Source organism: Lucilia sericata, unplaced genomic scaffold, assembly GCF_015586225.1.
Source record: "Lucilia sericata isolate MDLA Ls3-8-SP2 unplaced genomic scaffold, ASM1558622v1 Contig001137F_arrow, whole genome shotgun sequence".
In the NCBI taxonomy this organism is placed as follows: Eukaryota; Metazoa; Arthropoda; class Insecta; order Diptera; family Calliphoridae; genus Lucilia; species Lucilia sericata.
The window spans coordinates 132,484-144,510 of NW_023995108.1; the positions used below are offsets into that span (position 1 = coordinate 132,484).

General features: G+C 34.2%; 1 pseudogene; it reads right to left on the reverse strand.

The window, feature by feature from the left end:
- Positions 1-204: 204 nt before the first annotated feature.
- LOC119610196 lies at positions 205-11,789 on the reverse strand (annotated as a pseudogene).
- Between the last annotated feature and the right edge of the window lie 238 nt (positions 11,790-12,027).

A 12,027-nucleotide genomic window follows, 5' to 3' on the forward strand; every position in this document is an offset into this window, starting at 1 on the left:
TAAATAAAAACCACCAGACACTAAAGAAATAAAAGCAAACTAGCAAACTTCTTAAACTTAAAGTAAAATTACAATAATTTTTGTATTAAATAAAACGAACAAAAAGTGTTTTGTTTTTTACACAAAAAAGTCTTTATTACAAAAAAATTCAATATGTTTCAATTTTCTTAAGGATGATTAAGTTGGACAAGTTATAATGATATTCATAATGAAAGAAATAAAAAAGTAGAAAGCAAGAGGAGTATGAAAATGAATGGAAAGAAAATTACTCAAGCATACTAAAAATATTTTGTCTGTTTTTATCACTAACAACAATTCCATCCATACAAATTCAAACACACGCAGTCAGACACACACAGAAGTACACCCACACATGCGAACATATAAAAGCACATTCATACCATTAACATGAGCAACATCATCATCATCAACATCTTCGACATCGGTAGCATCAGTAGTAGACCAAGCAACAACTACTATGTCTCTATATCTACATACTCATTTTTACACAATCAGTCTTCTATGACACACATAATGTTAATACCACTCTTGCCAAGATTAACACCCTCCAAGCTACTCTCTTGATGGGAACGCATATAAATCAGGAATTGTATGATAACATAGAAAAGATTATTGCGGTCATAGGCACAATTGTGTATTTCTCCATCACTAATAAAATTGAATTTGGGCTTCAAAGGATTAGTACACAATATGGCACAATGAGCCTTGTTCTGTACCAAGGCCACTGTATCCTTTGCCGAACGTTTCTCTTCACCAATAATAACGTAGCGACTATAAAAAGGACGACCACCGCCTTGAGGTAAGGGCATTAGTTGAGTATCCAAATAAACACAAAACAAATGGAAAAGTATCTGGAGAATAGAAAAACAGGGATAGAAGGAAAATAAAAAAAATTATTTTCCCCCAGAAGAAAAGGAACGATAAAAATAGTTGTTATTTATTTATTCATTTTGTATACATACTGCAGAGTCAGTGGGCAAATGTTCGTCCCATTTAAGGCCATGATATTCCGAACCAGAATTCCAACGATAATCTGCTATACAAGAGCCTTTAGCCAAATCTGGTAGAAGGTGTAGTAAATACAAATATTTATTAATACACTGTAGTGTTATCAATTTATGTTTTTTTGGTATTTAAACAGCAGCAGCCGCCCATCACTTACCCTTGATGCGTTGCACCAAATATTCTTGATTACTTGACATTTCCAAAAATGGCACTATCATTGGCAGCATTGGCATATAGAGCGTAACAAATTGTTGGCTCTCTACCGTTTTCTTTAGTCTTTCCAAGCCAATACCACCAATTTGCATGTCGTGAAAACCGCGTTGTTTAAATGATTCATCAATATTTCCAATTTCTTTTGTTAAACGTTGCAATACGGTGAAGGAAATCCACTGTTTGTTTAACAAAAAAAAAAATATAAACATTACCCGGGACAACAACGATAACCGAAACCAAGGATGAGATGGAAAATTGTAAACAAAAAAATATGATTGTACAAGGAATTATTTTAATGATGATTTTAAATCATACCGTCCTTAAATTGCCCACATATTGTGCGAGTCTTTCCGATGAAATGCGTTTTATAACTTCAGAGTTACTATCAATTATATTTAAACCTCCCTCCTCTTTCGATGTTTGTTTATTTTGTGTGGCCGGAGCTAAAGTAAAGCAAGAAATTATAGTGAAAAATATTTGCGTATAATTTATACAACAGTGATGACAAAATGACACCCAGTAAGCAGTAATAGGGATGCAATGGAATATTTTCTTAAGGTGAAAATTGTAGGTGGTACAAGTGGGGATCACTTGTTAAATGAAGTAAATGTTTATCGAAAAATAATAAATGACAAAATTAAATGTTGAGAACTTTAAATCACATATTAAATTTAATGGTAAAATTTGTTAAGAATATAATGAAATATGCTGTGTATTGACAATTTAGAAGCATAATTAGCATTTTACAAGTTCTAGTTTATTTCTAGCTCAGTTCCAGATCAGTTCTTGTTCTACTTCAGCTCTAGTTCTGTTCAAGTTCAGTTCTAGTTTAGTTCTAGTTCAGTTCTAGTTCAGTTCTAGTTCAGTTCTAGTTCAGTTCTAGTTCAGTTCTAGTTCAGTTCTAGTTCAGTTCTAGTTCAGTTCTAGTTCAGTTCTAGTTCAGTTCTAGTTCAGTTCTAGTTCAGTTCTAGTTCAGTTCTAGTTCAGTTCTAGTTCAGTTCTAGTTCAGTTCTAGTTCAGTTCTAGTTCAGTTCTAGTTCAGTTCTAGTTCAGTTCTAGTTCAGTTCTAGTTCAGTTCTAGTTCAGTTCTAGTTCAGTTCTAGTTCAGTTCTAGTTCAGTTCTAGTTCAGTTCTAGTTCAGTTCTAGTTCAGTTCTAGTTCAGTTCTAGTTCAGTTCTAGTTCAGTTCTAGTTCAGTTCTAGTTCAGTTCTAGTTCAGTTCTAGTCAGTTCTAGTTCAGTTCTAGTTCAGTTCTAGTTCAGTTCTAGTTGAGTTCTAGTTCAGTTCTAGTTCAGTTCTAGTTCAGTTCTAGTTCAGTTCTAGTTCAGTTCTAGTTCAGTTCTAGTTCAGTTCTAGTTCAGTTCTAGTTCAGTTCTAGTTCAGTTCTAGTTCAGTTCTAGTTCAGTTCTAGTTCAGTTCTAGTTCAGTTCTAGTTCAGTTCTAGTTCAGTTCTAGTTCAGTTCTAGTTCAGTTCTAGTTCAGTTCTAGTTCAGTTCTAGTTCAGTTCTAGTTCAGTTCTAGTTCAGTTTTAGTTCAGTTCTAGTTCAGTTCTAGTTCAGTTCTAGTTCAGTTCTAGTTCAGTTCTAGTTCAGTTCTAGTTCAGTTCTAGTTCAGTTCTAATTCAGTTCTAGTTCAGTTCTAGTTCAGTTCTAGTTCAGTTCTAGTTCAGTTCTAGTTCAGTTCTAGTTCAGTTCTAGTTCAGTTCTAGTTCAGTTCTAGTTCAGTTCTAGTTCAGTTCTAGTTCAGTTCTAGTTCAGTTCTAGTTCAGTTCTAGTTCAGTTCTAGTTCAGTTCTAGTTCAGTTCTAGTTCAGTTCTAGTTCAGTTCTAGTTCAGTTCTAGTTCAGTTCTAGTTCAGTTCTAGTTCAGTTCTAGTTCAGTTCTAGTTCAGTTCTAGTTCAGTTCTAGTTCAGTTCTAGTTCAGTTCTAGTTCAGTTCTAGTTCAGTTCTAGTTCAGTTCTAGTTCAGTTCTAGTTCAGTTTTAGTTCAGTTCTAGTTCAGTTCTAGTTCAGTTCTAGTTCAGTTCTAGTTCAGTTCTAGTTCAGTTCTAGTTCAGTTCTAGTTCAGTTCTAGTACAGTTCTAGTACAGTTCTAGTTCAGTTCTAGTTCAGGAACAAAATCCCCGATGAATGAACGAATCGCAACCCTAGTTTCGAAGACGACTATGTATTTGATGAAAGAACTGTTTTCCACAACTGTTCTGTAAAACGAATATCGATTCCATATAACTTCAACGCACGCATTCTCTTACAATTTATATATAAGTTACCCTATATTAGAAACTTAAGTAAACAAATATTTTGATTGTCTTAAGTTTTTTTTACTTTATTATTAATCGAGGTTAAAAGTTGGTTTTATTAAAGACGTTGCATTCGTAGCCTGCGATTGCTATTCCTACGATGCCTTGCTACTCTTTGGCGGTGACTACGATTTGTTCTGTGCAACCGCATCCGCTGCATACGATTTATGTTGCTTTGGCGACGCAAATGTGATGCACGGCGATTAAATTTAACGTTATCATTGAAATTGTTAAAATTATTCCGGTTATATATTGGCCTGTTGTTGCGACCTAATGATCTGGGGACTGGTGTTGCAGTTGCTGTTCCTGTAGGAGTTGTTGGTGTTCCTGTTGGAGTTGTCGCCGTTCCTGTTGGAGTTGTTGCCGTTCCTGTTGGTGGTGTTGCCGTTCCTGTGGGTTGCTGTTGTTATCGTTGGAGTTGTTCCCGTTGGTGTTGTACCAGTTCCCGTTGGTGTTGTTGTTGTTCCAGTTGGTGGTGGTGTTATCGGTGGCATTATTATGGGCTTAGGAGTAGTTGTTGTCGTTGTGGTTGTTTGTTTCCAATAAGCTGGAACAAATCTACTTCTCTATTATCCGAACGCCCTCGTTGACGATACAATCTATATCTCATTCCATTCCTCCACTAGAACGACCATCTACCAACAAATTGCAAACAATTATCCCTCTAATAAATTTAAATGCATTTATGAACTTACAAGCTGATTGAATTAAGATTGCGGTCAGCACCAGCATCCCCAGACTCCAGCGCATTATTCCAAATCTTTATTACTCCGTATTCTAATATTCACAAATCACGTTTATTCCCTTAACAAATCTTTGTTTGTTGGATGTTAAACGCTAACAGATGACTGATAGTTCTTATTGCAAATTCACCTAATATTTATACGCTTCTAGGTGTCTAGAGTTTTTAATTTCTAATTTAATTAATATCACTAAACCCATATATATAAACTATGTTTGCAAAAAAAAGAAAAGAAAAGCTGTTTTGAAGACTCTTGTTGTATTATTAAAAAAACGTGAACAATTTCTTACGTACAACACACACAGCGCTAAACAGTTTTAATCCGAAAGTGAACTCTATTGACCTGGTCAAATCTTTATTTTCTCATGTTTGTACACATGTATCTACTCATGTGGTATTTAGAATAGAAGATTTAAACAATAGCAGAAAAACGCCAAAAAAATAATAAAATTTTACATAAAACATTAATAAAAAAATCAATCACAATCAACGTAATCAATCAATCTTGTTTAACAGCATGTGAGAGTTTATGGATAATTAATATTTTAATGCTACCAGAGTTGCCATTTCGTTGCTTTTTAGGTATTTTTGGGGGATTTTTTAATAGATGTTAAAATTTAATAATCATTACATTCTTTTGTTTTTATGATACGAAATTCTACATAACAATCTATCTATGTCCGTACGTTTGTATATTCTGGGTCCTTGTAAAAACTCTATGACGATCTGGACATATCCGTCCGTCTGTTGAAGGCACTATTGTGATCAGGGGAACGAAACCACAATAATTGAATAAGTTAGTTTTTAAGTAGACTAAAATATTCTGTTAAGTATCTCTAATCTAATTTTTATAAGAATCGGTCTATAATTAACCCTTATAAGGTCCACCTCCAAAAATTACTCTAAAGCTCATAACTAAAATTTATGTAACAGTATTGCAACAAAATTTTAAGGGAACATGTTTTTATAGAAACATTTCGCATAATTTTGCATCCCCTTTAGAAAATAACCATATCTTTATCAAATTCTTGAGTCTTTTGCCATTAAAAACTTTAGATTAAGCGAAGTTCCTTAAATACAATTTACACTAAGACCTCCTTTTATGCGATTTATATGTTTCGAAAGAATCGTTTTAATCACATTCGCATTCTCACTAGTTGCATTTTATATAAAATCGCATAAATTCTAATTAAAGCCCCAAAAAGGCAAACAAAATTATATATAAAAAATCAAACCAACAACAAAATAATACGTATTCCAAATAAAGAAAAAATTTTCAAAAATAATATAAATAATTTAGTTACAAGCCTATCTAAATCAACTTTAAATTTATGAAAAAAAAAAAAACTTTTGTATCGGGTATATGTAAATGTATGATTCGACATTGTGGAGGGTTAAAGGACGTAATAAGTTGTCGCTTTTTAGTGTATATTTATATAATGATAGTACCTATTACCGAACTTTCATATATGAAGTCATATTTAATAAGTCTTTCATAATTTTCACTTACCTGGTGATGGAGGACAATTGATACAACGATGTTTTTAGTAGATTAGCTGCATTATTACAATAAGACCAGAAGGAGTTAATAGAACCTCCTGTAGAGAAAGTTGGATTTATATCAGTGATTTCAGTCATGCTGTATTCTTTACGAGAAACATCTCTAAATAAGAAAATAAGAAAATGATTGTTATATCATTTTTATTTGAAATTAAGTTGGTGTCTAAAAATCTAAATCGAATTGTAGACTCTATATTTTTCATTGTACGTATTTCTGTTTAATCATTATTATGTCTAAAGAAAAAGTGATTTAAACATTAGGAGGAAGTAGAATTGCTTAAGCAATCTTCTGTACACAATAACATTTATTCACAAGTCTCTAAAAAGTACACTGCTGCGAAAACTTCAGAACATTTCATCTAAAATGTTTTTGTTCAGCTCAAGTTCAATTCTAAGTAGTTCAGTTCCAGTTCTAGTTCAGTTCTAGTTCAGTTCTAGTTCAGTTCTAGTTCAGTTCTAGTTCAGTTCTAGTTCAGTTCTAGTTCAGTTCTAGTTCAGTTCTAGTTCAGTTCTAGTTCAGTTCTAGTTCAGTTCTAGTTCAGTTCTAGTTCAGTTCTAGTTCAGTTCTAGTTCAGTTCTAGTTCAGTTCTAGTTCAGTTCTAGTTCAGTTCTAGTTCAGTTCTAGTTCAGTTCTAGTTCAGTTCTAGTTCAGTTCAGTTCAGTTCTAGTTCAGTTCTAGTTCAGTTCTAGTTCAGTTCTAGTTCAGTTCTAGTTCAGTTCTAGTTCAGTTCTAGTTCAGTTCTAGTTCAGTTCTAGTTCAGTTCTAGTTCAGTTCTAGTTCAGTTCTAGTTCAGTTCTAGTTCAGTTCTAGTTCAGTTCTAGTTCAGTTCTAGTTCAGTTCTAGTTCAGTTCTAGTTCAGTTCTAGTTCAGTTCTAGTTCAGTTCTAGTTCAGTTCTAGTTCAGTTCTAGTTCAGTTCTAGTTCAGTTCTAGTTCAGTTCTAGTTCAGTTCTAGTTCAGTTCTAGTTCAGTTCTAGTTCAGTTCTAGTTCAGTTCTAGTTCAGTTCTAGTTCAGTTCTAGTTCAGTTCTAGTTCAGTTCTAGTTCAGTTCTAGTTCAGTTCTAGTTCAGTTCTAGATCAGTTCTAGTTCAGTTCTAGTTCAGTTCTAGTTCAGTTCTAGTTCAGTTCTAGTTCAGTTCTAGTTCAGTTCTAGGTCAGTTCTAGTTCAGTTCTAGTTCAGTCTAGTTCAGTTCTAGTTCAGTTCTAGTTCAGTTCTAGTTCAGTTCTAGTTCAGTTCTAGTTCAGTTCTAGTTCAGTTCTAGTTCAGTTCTAGTTCAGTTCTAGTTCAATTCTAGTTCAGTTCTAGTTCAGTTCTAGTTCAGTTCTAGTTCAGTTCTAGTTCAGTTCTAGTTCAGTTCTAGTTCAGTTTAGTTTAGTTCTAGTTCAGTTCTAGTTCAGTTCTAGTTCAGTTCTAGTTCAGTTCTAGTTCAGTTCTAGTTCAGTTCTAGTTCAGTTCTAGTTCAGTTCTAGTTCAGTTCTAGTTCAGTTCTAGTTCAGTTCTAGTTCAGTTCTAGTTCAGTTCTAGTTCAGTTCTAGTTCAGTTCTAGTTCAGTTCTAGTTCAGTTCTAGTTCAGTTCTAGTTCAGTTCTAGATCAGTTCTACTTCAGTTCTAGTTCAGTTCTAGTTCAGTTCTAGTTCAGTTCTAGTTCAGTTCTAGTTCAGTTCTAGTTCAGTTCTAGTTCAGTTCTAGTTCAGTTCTAGTTCAGTTCTAGTTCAGTTCTAGTTCAGTTCTAGTTCAGTTCTAGTTCAGTTCTAGATCAGTTCTAGTTCAGTTCTAGTTCAGTTCTAGTTCAGTTCTAGTTCAGTTCTAGTTCAGTTCTAGTTCAGTTCTAGTTCAGTTCTAGTTCAGTTCTAGTTCAGTTCTAGTTCAGTTCTAGTTCAGTTCTAGTTCAGTTCTAGTTCAGTTCTAGTTCAGTTCTAGTTCAGTTCTAGTTCAGTTCTAGTTCAGTTCTAGTTCAGTTCTAGTTCAGTTCTAGTTCAGTTCTAGTTCAGTTCTAGTTCAGTTCTAGTTCAGTTCTAGTTCAGTTCTAGTTCAGTTCTAGTTCAGTTCTAGTTCAGTTCTAGTTCAGTTCTAGTTCAGTTCTAGTTCAATTCTAGTTCAGTTCTAGTTCAGTTCTAGTTCAGTTCTAGTTCAGTTCTAGTTCAGTTCTAGTTCAGTTCAAGTTCAGTTCTTGTTCAGTTCTAGTTCAGTTCAGTTCTAGTTCAGTTCTAGTTCAGTTATAGTTCAGTTCTAGTTCAGTCTAGTTCAGTTCTAGTCAGTTTCTAGTTCAGTTCTAGTTCAGTTCTAGTTCAGTTCTAGTTCAGTTCTAGTTCAGTTCTAGTTCAGTCTAGTTCAGTTCTAGTTCAGTCTAGTTCAGTTCTAGTCAGTTCTAGTTCAGTTCTGAGTTCAGTTCAGTTCTAGTTCAGTTCTAGTTCAGTTCTAGTTCAGTTCTAGTTCAGTTCTAGTTCAGTTCTAGTTCAGTTCTAGTTCAGTTCTAGTTCAGTTCTAGTTCAGTTCTAGTTCAGTTCTAGTTCAGTTCTAGTTCAGTTCTAGTTCAGTTCTAGTTCAGTTCTAGTTCAGTTCTAGTTCAGTTCTAGTTCAGTTCTAGTTCAGTTCTAGTTCAGTTCTAGTTCAGTTCTAGTTCAGTTCTAGTTCAGTTCTAGTTCAGTTCTAGTTCAGTTCTAGTTCAGTTCTAGTTCAGTTCTAGTTCAGTTCTAGTTCAGTTCTAGTTCAGTTCTAGTTCAGTTCTAGTTCAGTTCTAGTTCAGTTCTAGTTCAGTTCTAGTTCAGTTCTAGTTCAGTTCTAGTTCAGTTCAGTTCTAGTTCAGCTAGTTCAGTTCTAGTTCAGTTCTAGTTCAGTTCTAGTTCAGTTCTAGTTCAGTTCTAGTTCAGTTCTAGTTCAGTTCTAGTTCAGTTCTAGTTCAGTTCTAGTTCAGTTCTAGTTCAGTTCTAGTTCAGTTCTAGTTCAGTTCTAGTTCAGTTCTAGTTCAGTTCTAGTTCAGTTTTAGTTCAGTTCTAGTTCAGTTCTAGTTCAGTTCTAGTTCAGTTCAAGTTCAGTTCAAGTTCAGTTCAAGTTCAGTTCTTGTTCAGTTCTTGTTCAGTTCTTGTTCAGTTCTAGTTCAGTTCTAGTTCAGTTCTAGTTCAGTTCTAGTTCAGTTCTAGTTCAGTTCTAGTTCAGTTCTAGTTCAGTTCTAGTTCAGTTCTAGTTCAGTTCTAGTTCAGTTCTAGTTCAGTTCTAGTTCAGTTCTAGTTCAGTTCTAGTTCAGTTCTAGTTCAGTTCTAGTTCAGTTCTAGGTTAGTTCTAGTGCAGTTCTAGTTCAGTTCTAGTTCAGTTCTAGTTCAGTTCTAGTTCAGTTCTAGTTCAGTTCTAGTTCAGTTCTAGTTCAGTTCTAGTTCAGTTCTAGTTCAGTTCTAGTTCAGTCCTAGTTCAGTTCTAGTTCAGTTCTAGTTCAGTTCTAGTTCAGTTCTAGTTCAGTTCTAGTTCAGTTCTAGTTCTAGTTCAGTTCTAGTTCAGTTCTAGTTCAGTTCTAGTTCAGTTCTAGTTCAGTTCTAGTTCAGTTCTAGTTCAGTTCTAGTTCAGTTCTAGTTCAGTTCTAGTTCAGTTCTAGTTCAGTTCTAGTTCAGTTCTAGTTCAGTTCTAGTTCTAGTTCAGTTCTAGTTCAGTTCTAGTTCAGTTCTAGTTCAGTTCTAGTTCAGTTCTAGTTCAGTTCTAGTTCAGTTCTAGTTCAGTTCTAGTTCAGTTCTAGTTCAGTTCTAGTTCAGTTCTAGTTCAGTTCTAGTTCAGTTCTAGTTCAGTTCTAGTTCAGTTCTAGTTCAGTTCTAGTTCAGTTCTAGTTCAGTTCTAGTTCAGTTCTAGTTCAGTTCTAGTTCAGTTCTAGTTCAGTTCTAGTTCAGTTCTAGTTCAGTTCTAGTTCAGTTCTAGTTCAGTTCTAGTTCAGTTCTAGTTCAGTTCTAGTTCAGTTGTAGTTCAGTTCTAGTTCAGTTCTAGTTCAGTTCTAGTTCAGTTCTAGTTCAGTTCTAGTTCAGTTCTAGTTCAGTTCTAGTTCAGTTCTAGTTCAGTTCTAGTTCAGTTCTAGTTCAGTTCTAGTTCAGTTCTAGTTCAGTTCTAGTTCAGTTCTAGTTCAGTTCTAGTTCAGTTCTAGTTCAATTCTAGTTCAGTTCTAGTTCAGTTCTAGTTCAGTTCTAGTTCAGTTCTAGTTCAGTTCTAGTTCAGTTCTAGTTCAGTTCTAGTTCAGTTCTAGTTCAGTTCTAGTTCAGTTCTAGTTCAGTTCTAGTTCAGTTCTAGTTCAGTTCTAGTTCGTTCAGTTCTAGTTCAGTTCTAGTTCAGTTCTAGTTCAGTTCTAGTTCAGTTCTAGTTCAGTTCTAGTTCAGTTCTAGTTCAGTTCTAGTTCAGTTCTAGTTCAGTTCTAGTTCAGTTCTAGGTTAGTTCTAGTGCAGTTCTAGTTCAGTTCTAGTTCAGTTCTAGTTCAGTTCTAGTTCAGTTCTAGTTCAGTTCTAGTTCAGTTCTAGTTCAGTTCTAGTTCAGTTCTAGTTCAGTTCTAGTTCAGTTCTAGTTCAGTTCTAGTTCAGTTCTAGTTCAGTTCTAGTTCAGTTCTAGTTCAGTTCTAGTTCAGTTCTAGTTCAGTTCTAGTTCAGTTCTAGTTCAGTTTAGTTCAGTTCTAGTTCAGTTCTAGTTCAGTTCTAGTTCAGTTCTAGTTCAGTCTAGTTCAGTTCTAGTTCAGTTCTAGTTCAGTTCTAGTTCAGTTCTAGTTCAGTTCTAGTTCAGTTCTAGTTCAGTTCTAGTTCAGTTCTAGTTCAGTTCCAGTTCAGTTCTAGTTTAGTTCTAGTTCAATTCTAGTTCAGTTCTAGTTCATCTCAAGTTCTGGTCTAGTTCATTTCTATTTTAATTGTAGTTCAGTTCTGGTTCATTTCTAGTCCAGTTATAGTAGTTAATTTCTAATTATATTCCAGTTCAGTTCTACTTCAGTAGAAATTGGTTACATTGACTTGTTTCACTAAGACTTCATTCATCCAAAGAAGATGTCAAAAAGAAGTGTTGACACATGCGACATTTTAGAATTTTTTATAAACTGTTACTTACTTTAAATAACGCTGCAAACTAATATGATCGGTAATCTGTTCATCTCTTTCGTATTTTTGATAAGGAGAAGAGAAACAAACGGGTGAGCTGGAATCCTCCATAGCGCTGGCATTGAAATTTGAATTATTCATCATGGAAGAATTCCAAGAAGCATTCTGCAATTGATGCTGCTGTTGTGGGCTAAGACTTTGGCGGGGTGGTGTTGTTAGTGCGTGTATAACTCCAATTGGGAGAATTAGCGCCACGAGCTAGAAGTACAAAGCAATTAATAAAAATTTATGAAATAAAAAACAAGAAATATTTACATTCATTGAAAGAAGAATGCCAACTGAGTATGGTATTATTGATATAGGGCTCCTGACGTTTATCACTAAACTGTTCCTTCTTTTTGGGGGTAGTAGTGTATAAAGGAATTATCTATACAAAGAAAGTTGTATTACAAAATTGGTTGATTGAAATTAGAAATATATTTATTCAACATACCATTATCATCAAATTTCATTAGATTTTTCTGCTGCCTGGTTCCCTGTATGGTTGTGTGTAAACTATGTACAGAAAATACTTTAGAAAACTGGCCACAACATACTAAGACCCCACTATGGCGGCCACCCCATACTCAAGGTAACTACCAGTTGGATTCGGCATAGGGACCACTTGTTGCTGATGTCAAACAATAATATGGCCAATATGACCACATTAAAAGAACCCCATTTTAGGTAATATTTAGCTTTCGACGCTCTCATTTTTAAATCTAAACTTTGTTCCACCAAAACATTTTGTTTTAATGGCGTGCTATGAAGGAATTTCAATTTCTTTTTCATATTTTTATAGTAAAAAAAATGTTTATATTACTTACCAATATGAATTCATACAATTCATTTCTTTATTTACAATTTTAGACTAATTTTATTTAATTTGTTTGTATAATTAACTGCAAAAACTTATAAAAATATAAAAATTGTTTTTCCCGGCGCCTTTTTTGCAATAAAATGCCGTCCAGCTGTTGTGTAGAGGTTATGTGTTACGCAGACCCCTGCGCCGAACAAATATTAATGGCGACTGACACTAAACATGTTGGCGGCGGCTATCTTAAAATCGACTGTAAGTTTTAAACTACGATTAGTTTTTAAAT